Genomic DNA, 10286 nt, shown 5'->3' on the forward strand with positions numbered 1-10286 from the left:
TGTCTCCTCAGGGAGAGTAAGCCTGAGAGGTTGGTTTTACTCACCATGATGTCCTCAAGTCCTTGCACAATGCTTGGTACAAAACAGACCCTCGGTAAATATTTGTTACACGAAGAACTGAATGATTTCTCGTTGTGTGCAATCAGAACCCCTCAGGCTGTCACTCGAGTCCCTTTATCCTCTGACCATACCACTAAGTTGAGCAGTTAAATTATCAGAATACGTCTTCCGCGTTTATCATTCTTATTCAGTGTTCACGACAGAGAGGCTCAGAAGAGCCCTGGAGTGTGAGAGTGGTGTCCAGGAGTCGGGAGCCAAGGTAAAGGGCCACTCGGCCCCACCCAGCCAGGTAGGCGCCCTGACAGCAGGACACTGTGGGTACTGTAGGATGGCGTTCTGTAAGACACTCTGAAACTGCTCTTATTTCTATTCTCTATGCCCCCAAGAGTGGCAGAGAGTCATCAAACAATCGCTGCTTCACGAGAAGGGTTTCCAGCTGCACCTGGGTCACCCTTCTGATCAATCTCTAATCAGTACTGACCCACCAGGACTCAGGCCTACTTTAGAAGCCAAGGCAAATATATCCAAGTGACAGGATCAAGGGTTCTCAACATTACATGTACATTAGAATCACCCAGGAAACCTGTGAGAACACACAGATGCCTTGCCCGCTCTGTCCCACGCTGAGTTCACAGGTCTAGGCTGGGGCAAGGCAAGTGCCCAGGGAGATTCTGATGCACAGTGAAGGCTGTCAGTGATTCCAACCCTGGCCAGACACTGCAACGATTTGAGCAGCTCTCCCCTCTGCTGCAGAGATCCTGACTCAAGGGCCAGGGGTTTTCAAACATTCCCCACCTGCAGCCAGGGTTAACCACTGCCCAGACGCTTGCTTTCTAGACTGTTCTAGCTGACCCAAGTCAGGGGACCTGGCTTTTCTTGTGGGTGCTGGATGTTAGGTGAACACTGATTGAGTGCTTGCTATGGGCTGCACTGGACACACCCCTGCCCTTAAAACTTCCACTCCCACTCGAACTGGGAGACCGCTGTGAGGGGGGCCAGGCTGGGAGGCAGGGCACAGATGCTCCTGTCCCTCTCCTGCCTAACCCCTGTCCATGACTCCCTTTAGGACCAAGTCCTAAGGCTCACCTGGTAGGATCTGGTCCCTGACTATCTTCCTACCTCCTCTCCTGCTGTTCCCGTTCCCAGCACCCACCCAGGGGCTCCTTCATCTTAAACTACATCCAGTTCTTCCACAAGCGCCACGCGACTTCCCACCTCCCTGCAAAGGGGGAGCGCCATTGCCCACAGCAGTGCCTTCAACCCCCACTCACCAGACTGCTTCACTCCTGCTGGGGCCTCGTCCACAGGGCCGAAGGCTCCATCCGGGCTCCTAGGGCATGTACTGCCCACCTCCTCCAGTGGGCATCTATCACACTGCCCTGGAGTCGCTGCCCATCTCCCTGAGAACAACGCTGTGCGTCCCTAGCTTCTAACACAGGCACGTAAGAGGCTGGGGGAGCAGAGGGTAAGCAAGGGCAAGTTGTGTTTTTGGCTTACCTTGGCTAGGTTCTAAAGACTTCTTAGAGAATGGACAGCCTCGGGCAGAGAGGAGACTATTCAGTACCAACCCAGGAACTAGAAAGTTGCCACAAGAATAGAAACCTAGGAATTGACAGGCTAGAAATCACCAAAAGATGCCTCATCACTTGGTTAAAATCCAGACTCTACCACATACCAGCTGTGGGCATTTGGGCAAGCTATTTAACTCTCTGAGCCTCAGTTTCCTTATCTGTACAATGGAGATAATTATAGTGCTAACTCAGGGCTGCTAAAAGCAATGAAACAAGCCAAGGTATATAAAGCCCTTAATGCAGCAGTGCCTGGCATAAGGAATCACTCAGTGAAGGTTGGCAATTATCACCATTATTATTACTCACGGAACACCCGTGCTGAAAACGCCTTTAGAGATCATCTACATTAACTCCTGCATTTATAGTCAGGGAAGAGGAAGGTCTCACTGGCTCTTCTGCCCAGGCTTGCAAACCCAGAGCAGGACCAAGCCGATGGCGTCTCCTCCTGGGCCACTGAGGAGAGCCGGGAGGGGCTGCTGGGGATCACTCGATGTGCTGGCAGGATGCCAGCCGGACTTCCTAAGGACTTGGAGCCCGACGGTCCCAACATCTCAGCTCTGTTTCAGGCAAAATCACTGAGCGTATTTTAGGATCAGCAAAAACCCACAATGCCTTTGGCTGCGCACTTTCCCTCTTCTTGTTGAAGCCCAGGGGTATTTTCTAGGAAATTGAGTCCATCTGTTTCTGATTCATTTGTACTTAACTCATCACCAGGCTGTTTTGTAATAGCCCTTTGATGTGAAAGCAGCCTTATTCCATAAGCCTGTCTAAGCCTTTATTTAGTCAACAGTAGGTAAACGGGGCTCTCCAAAGAGGCCAGAGGCAGCTTCTTCATCTCGCTCAACACACAGGCCATGTGACGGGGAGGCGCGGCCCTGAGACCCCCCTCTTTGGGCCTGTTAGGGGGGAGGCGCGGCCCTGAGACCCCCCTCTTTGGGCCTGTTAGGGCAAAGCGACCACTCCCTGACGCCGGCCCAGCCCCCAGCACCTGGGGTGTCCTCCTGCTCCTCCGCAGCTCACAGCCTGTCCGCGTCAGTTTATGACTTCCTGCGTGTTGCTGGAGCTGCTTGGTCTCAGTTCCTCAAGGGTGAGCGGCCGGTCTCCCCCTTTACGGCGCCCCCACCACCCGGCCCTGTGCACAGTCACAGGGACCAGCACTTCCAAACCAAAAACCCACGGGAGAGGTCTAACACGTGTAAGGGTCCATCCCCAAAGGGACAAAGGGGCGGAATATTTGAAGGTGGGGCTGCTGGAACTTAGCCGGCAGCTCAGAGAACCGCTGATTGAGCTGCAAGTCCCAGAGTACAAAGGGGAGAGTCTGTCTCCCCTTCCCTCTGCCACCCAGACCAAAGTACCCGTGAAGTCTCAAACCTGCCCTGCTTCATTCAGCAGGATGAAAAATCGAGGAACCTCCCAATTTAAGGAAACGTACGTACGAAACTCTTCACTGAGTTCAAGGCTGAATCACAAAGTGCTCCTGAAGGGAAGCCAGGATGTTTTAGGGGATGTCCCTAACTTCGGGCTGGCTTTCAAGGCTCCACAACCCAATCCAGAGGCATCTCTGTTAACAGAGGCAGGATCTTGGAGGGGCCCAGCGGGCTGGCAAGACCCTGTGTTTATTAAAGACGTAGTAAGCAGTCTCTCAAACGCAGGGGATGGTGTAGCCCAGTGGCTCTCAAATGCAAGCGTGCATCACAGTCACCCTCCAAGGGCTGGTTACCACGTAGAGCACCGGGTCACACCCTCAGAGTTCCTGACCCAGTAGGTCTAGAGCAGGGCCCAAGAACCTGAATTTCTAGTGGGTTTCCGGGTGATGCTCATACTGTGGGTCCTGGGACTGCACTTTGAGAACAACTAGTCTAGCCACTCATTGAGTCCCGGGGTGAGAATATCATGGGTGGAGGCGGCTACCTACTGCCAATGAATGGGTTTCGTTTCCCCTTTTCTCTGAATACCGGGCTTAGTACTAAGTTAGTGAGGGGATGACAGTGCAGGCTGTGAAGCAGGCCTTGGGCTCCATGCCCCACAGAGAGCACCTCATTCAGTCCTCACAGTTACCCTGCGAGGTCGACACTATCTCCATTTTACAGATGAACTGGAGAGGAGAAGGGAAGCGACCCTCCTCAGGGCCACACACTACTTAGCCCAGGAGCTCGCGCACAGCAAGAGGTCAAAATATTCTCACCCGTGAACACAGATGGTTAAGAGACGGATTTGAAACCAAATCTGACTCCAAAGCTCAGACTCATTCTACCACATTAGCAGGAAGTATCAAAGGAGGTAATGTAAGCTCTGGGAGGGAAAGGACTAAAGCTTTTCTCTATTTCCTTCCTCCCTCCCTGCCCACCCCCCTTCCCCTCTCTCTTTCTTCCCTCTCTTTATGAAAGTAGTGATCTGACTAAAGCTTTTCTGAACCTCCTGTCAGGGCTCAGGGTCTGACCTAGTGCAGCAGAAATGAAAAGAAGTGTTGAGGAGCTGGCCCCGGAGGGGCCACAGGTGAGAAGTGGGACCACCTGCCAGAGGAGTGAAGACAAGGCCCAGGTTATGGGCCCAGATCAGCCCCAGGGAGTCACCAGGGCCTCATTAGGGACAAGCATCTAGAAATAATTCAGGTAGTTGGGGTGGAGGAAGTTTAGTTGTTTTGGTTGAAAAAAATATATTTTTACCAAAAATAATCGATGTTCTTAGCAATCTGGGCAGGTAGAGAAGTTCTCTTGGAATTTTTTAACTGTGCACCTTTCATGTATTATCTCTATAAACAGAGCACACTAATGGATGCTTACATTGAAAAACTTAGAAACTACAGATAAACAAAAGAAAAAATTCAAACCCTGTAATTCCATGACCTGGAAATTACCACTGATAATGTTTTCCCTTAATTTAAAATTTTTTTGAATTAGTTTTTATTGGAGTACAGTTGCTTAATGTTTACGTTTATACCCATTTTATCTACTTACTAGTTTATTTCTATGTAGACATTTTTTACAAGAGTAGGTTCACCTTGATCTTATTGTTTTGTAGTCTGACTTTTTTTTTTTTTTTTTTTTCGGTACTCGGGCCTCTCACTGTTGTGGCCTCTCCCGTTGCGGAGCACAGGCTCCGGACGCGCAGGCTCAGCGGCCATGGCTCACGGGCCCAGACGTCCGCGGCATGTGGGATCTTCCCGGACTGGGGCACGAACCCGTGTCCCCTGCATCGGCAGGCGGACTCTCAGCCACCGCGCCACCAGGGAAGCCCATAGCCTGGCTTTTTTAAGCAACACATCATGACCATGATCCTTTCATTGTCTTCAATACCCATTTCAATGGCTACATGCTCCTCCGTTACATGCACACACCATAATGTGTATAACGAATCTCTTATTGCCTGATACTAGATTATTTTCAATTATTTGCTATATTAATTTTAGTTTATTTTGGACTAGTACATTGTATTCATCATTGGGTTACCCATGGTTTGAAAGAGCCTCATTTGGATCGAGAGATGATATTTTAAGATTCCTCCTGTTTTAACACAGGCTGAGAAGTAAAACATTCATGGAGATGTTTCAGTGGGGGTTTGATTTTTGTAATACTTCTTAATTTAGGTAAGTTCTGTTAAAACCTTTCTAATTGGAACTTTATGGAATATGAATTGTATCTTGGTAAAAACCAAACAAAAATCCTTTCTAGTTGGGAGTTAGAAGACCAAAATTCCAATTGTTGCCATGTGACCTCATGCAGTGTAACCCTTGATGTGTCCTTTTTCTCAGATACTGGTGTAACAATACCCAACTCTCAGGGTGTCCTGAGCTTCAAACAAGATGGTGTGTGTGAAGGAATGAATGCTGTTCTCTATGCATAATCACCAAAGCAAGAAACAACCTACTCCATTGGTCACTGGTAAACAGATTTATAAACTGGGATGTATCTATACTATGGAACATAAGCCACGGATAAAAAGGAAAAAACTACTGACATGTCAACAACATAGATGAATCTGAAATACATTATGCTAAGTGGAAGAAGCTAGCCACACAAGGCTACATACTGAATTATTTCATTTATACAACATTCTGAGAAAGGTAAACTGTGGGGAAAGGGATCAGGTCAGTGGTTTCCAGGACTAGGAGTGAGGGGAGGGGACTGACTATAAAGACTCATGAGGGGATTTTCTGGGGTGATGGAAATATTTTATATGTTGATAACAGTGGTGGTTACACAACTGTATACATTTTTCAAAACTCATTGAACTGTACACTTATAAAGGGTGAATTTTACTGTATGTAAACTATGCCTTAATAAATTTAACTCTTTGGCTTCCGTGGTGGCACGGTGGTTAAGAATCCGCCTGCCAACACAGGGAACATGGGTTCGAGCCCTGGTCCGGGAAAATCCCACATGCCGTGGAGCAACTAAGCCCGTGTGCCACAACTACTGAGCCTGTGCTCTAGAGCCCGCGAGCCACACTACTGAGCCCGTGTGCCACAACTACTGAAGCCCCCACGCCTAGAGCCCATGCTCCACGACAAGAGAAGCCACCACGATGAGAAGCCTGCGCACAGCAACGAAGAGTAGCCCCAGCACAGCAACGAAGAGTAGCGCCCGCTCATGGCAACCAGAGAAAAGCCTGAGCACAGCAACAGACCCAACACAGCCAACGAATAAATAAATAATTAAATAAAATTTTAAAATGAAAAAAAATGAGTCCCCTCAAAAAAACAAAATATAGGGAATTCCTTGGCAGTCCAGGGCTTTCACTTCAGAGGGTGCGGGTTCAATCCCTGGTTGGGGAACTAAGATCCCGCAAGCCACGTGGCATGGCCAAAAAAAGAAAAAAAAAAGTATAGTACTGTCCAGGTATAAGGTATCATCCATCAGGCACTACCTACAGTACTTTTCACAGAAATTCTCAAATGCCTTTGTGAAACACGGCAAACGTAAAAAAAAAAAAAAAAAAAATCTAGAAAAGACCAAATGTGCTCAGGAAAATATGTGTTGTTAGGCGGCCTTTTGGAACGGCCATTTCTACACTCTAGCAATTGCTCATATGTGAGGCAGCTGGTCCCACTGGGGAGCAGCTGACCACTTGTACTATTTGGGGGTTCTCCTTTCATGACCTGTTTGTTTGCTTATTTGTTTTTAACACCACCAGAGTAAAAAGAATCAACAGTGTCAGAACTGAACAGTGAACGCCTCCCCCAACCCAACCAGGACAGCCTTTGTCCTCCAGGGAAAGAATACAGGTATTTCTGGTTGATCTCCTCTTGGCCTGACCACCGCCATCTTAATGAACACCATGCTCCAAAAGTAAATAAAATATAAAATAAGAATAACCTGCAGCCAAAGACTAGGCTAATGGACAGCGGATTTCTAAGCAGAATAGGAACAAGAGGGGATCAGTACAAAGATGAAGTGCTAACAGTGAGAAAGAATCTGCTCAAACCTGCCAGCATTGCGTCAAAATCCCTGCCCCGCAGTCCATGGCCCTGATCAATGCTGACGAAATTCCAATACAACCAAGGGACCGAAGTAGTTCCTGGAGTTCATAATGGGATCTGAACTGCAGCAAATGGAACTGAGGATATAACCTCCTCTTGCACAGAAATAAGGTCGCTGAAAAGAAAGGGTCATCTATCTGTGTGCACAGCTATCACCTGCTCCCACAGGGCCCAGCGGAGCTCCGGCCCATAGGAGGCGCTCCGAGAATGTTTGTGAGCAAGGCATTCAACTGCTCTTGGAAGACGGGTGCCCAGCCCAGCCCCCCTCACGGTAAAGACTTATCTCTAATCCATGTTACAATTGACCAACAGTCAAACCAACTTCCCCAGATTTATTCTTCTGAAGCCACGCAGGTTTGTTAACAGTCCTGCATGGAGGGTCTACTCAGCCTCATTTCAAGTAACAACGGGGCCTATTACCCTGTTATCCGCTGGGGGTGGGGAGGAGTACAGCTGACTGATGCCAGGTGTTGGGGTTATTGAGCTGAAAAGCCTCTTACCAAGAAGCTCACATGCTAGTGGGAAAAAGAATTCTGGAAACAATTACAATAATTTGATAATGAAGAGCTCACCATTAATTGAGCAGACATTGTGCTAAGTGATCTGTCCAATAACCTTGTGAGGTGAGAACTATACCCACTTTAAAACGAGGAAACTAAGGTTCTGAGAGGTTAGGCACTTGCCTGAGGTCACAGAGGCAGTGAGCAGAGGGGCCAGGAAAAGAACCCAAGAGGTCTAACTCCACAGCCTGCTCTCCTGGCCCCTGCCGCAGAGATATGAAGACCTGAGACCTGGAGCTGTCAGAGGAGGCCCTCAGACCTGTCCTGGCCGCTACATCCTGAAGCATGGGGGAAGCACTGCAGCCCGAGGGGAGAAGAGGCAAATGGCCTCATGGTGGACCAGACGCTGCGGTACAACGGGATGCCGCCAGGAGGCACGGGACACCGCCAGGAAGCACGGGAGATGGAGCCCTGGGAGACACAGGCAGGGCCAGACCATGGGGCTTGGTGTGCAGGGCATCTACACTTTACCCAGGCCCCCAGCAGAACCGTGAGCCTTTCGATCTGTCGGCCGACATGAGTCTCGCCCGTGAGAATGCTCATGTAGGGCCAGGCCACGCTGTAGAAGCTGGGAAATTGAAGACTGGGGAGGGGCCATCACAAAGCCACTGCGCCGGTCCAGTTGGGCAGGAGAGCCTGAACTGGGCAGGGCCAGGAGCTCCTTGGTCAGAATCCGCCCAGGCAAGCCAGGTACAGCTCTCGCAGAGCATCTGACACGGACCAACCCTGGACTGCTTGCTGGGCTGATCCCCCTCAGGTCTTTCAGGATCCCGTTTCGGAACCAAGCAGACCCCATGGTTCACAAGGCAGCACAGACCACTGGCCAGCAGCCAGTTTCGATCTCTAGTCTCAGTTTCCCCATCTGTAATGCAAATGGATTTAACTAGATTGCACTTTAGGTAGCTTCCTGTTCTGACATTCTGTGAATTCTTTTTATATTAGATTCCCATGGTGTCAGGCAAATGAAACCTCATGGACACATTTGGAAGTTCTGTCCAAAGGCACTGATTTGCTCTTCTTTGGGACGTGTGGGCAGTAATCTTATATAAATTGGAACAATCTCTGAAGAGGTCGGTTTGGCACTGTCAAGGTTTGGTTTGTGCGTTAACTTGGCTGAGCCACTGTGCCCAGATGTTTGATCAAACATTACTCTGGATGTTTCTATAAAGGTGTTTTTGAGATGAGATTAACATTTAAATCAGTGGACTTTAAACCAGAGAAAAGCAGTTCCCCTTTGTAATGTGGGTGGGCCTCATCCAATCAGTTGAAGGTCTTATTAGACCAAAAATGGACTCCCCCACCTCCTCCAAGCAAGGAATTCTGCCAGCAGACTGCCTTTGGACTGGATCTGAAACTCTTCCCTGGGTCTCCAGCCAGCCAGCCTCCTCTACAGATTTTAGATTTATCAAGCCTCCACAATCCTGTGAGCCAATCCTTTAAAATAAATCAGTCCTCTCTCTCTCTGTCTCTCTCTCTCACACTCACACACACACACTGCTGGTTCTGTTCTCTGGAGAACACTATTTATCAAAATTGTAAATGCTGGTTATAACCCATCCACATATCAGAATATATTGTAGCCACAGAAAACGATGCAGTCCCTTTATGTACTGACATGGAAAGATCTCCAAGATATATTAACAATAATGTGTATAGTGTATAATCATCTGTGTAAACAACAAAAAAAGAGTAAAAACTAAAATTCGTATTGCTTACCTGTGGGGGAAAAACTCTCTGGAAGGATAACTAAGAAACTAACAGCAGGGGTTACCTGTTGGAGGAGGGCAGTGGGGGAACTGAGTAATGGGAGACAGGGCAGAGGGGCTTTTTGCTTTATTCCTTCTATATTCTTTGATACATGCACATATTCTTTGACCCAGCAACTCCACATCCACGTTTACCTTATAAATACACTCCCCCACATGTAAAATGGTATATAAAATTCAGTTGTAGCATCGTTCATAAGAAAATAAGAATGGAGGGACTTCCCTGGTGGCGCAGTGGTTAAGAATACACCTGCCAATGCAGGGGACACAGGTTCAAGCCCTGGTCCAAGAAGATCCCACATGCCGCAGAGCTACTAAGCCCGTGTGCGCCTGTGCTCTACAGCCCACGAGCCACAACTACTGAGCCCGCACGCCTAGAGCCTGTACTCCGAAAAAAGAACAGCCACTGCAATGAGAAGGCCGTGCACCGCAACAGAGTAGCCCTCGCTTGCTGCAACTAGAGAAAGCGCACACACAGGAACGAAGACCCAATGCAGTGAAAAACAAATAAATAAAATATATAAATTTATATATATAAAAAAAGAATGGAAACAACCCAAACACCCATCAGCAGGAAAGCGGTTAAATAAATCATCCATTTGTTCAAAAAATGAGGCTGCTCTCTCTGTTCTGATGTGGAATGATTTCCAAGTGGGAAAAAGTGAGGTGCAGGACACGGTGTGTACACAGTATGCTACCATTTGTGTGGGAAGAAAAGTCAAACTCAGTGCCTGTGTATTTGCAAATGCATGAACACAGAATAAACTCATGACAGGTGTTCCCTCTGGGGAGGGGAACTAGGTAAGTGGGGAGTGGGGCGGGAGAAGGAATTACTCTACAATGTATTTTT

The sequence above is a fragment of the Tursiops truncatus genome, chromosome 15, assembly GCF_011762595.2.
Source record: "Tursiops truncatus isolate mTurTru1 chromosome 15, mTurTru1.mat.Y, whole genome shotgun sequence".
Taxonomy (NCBI): Eukaryota; Metazoa; Chordata; class Mammalia; order Artiodactyla; family Delphinidae; genus Tursiops; species Tursiops truncatus.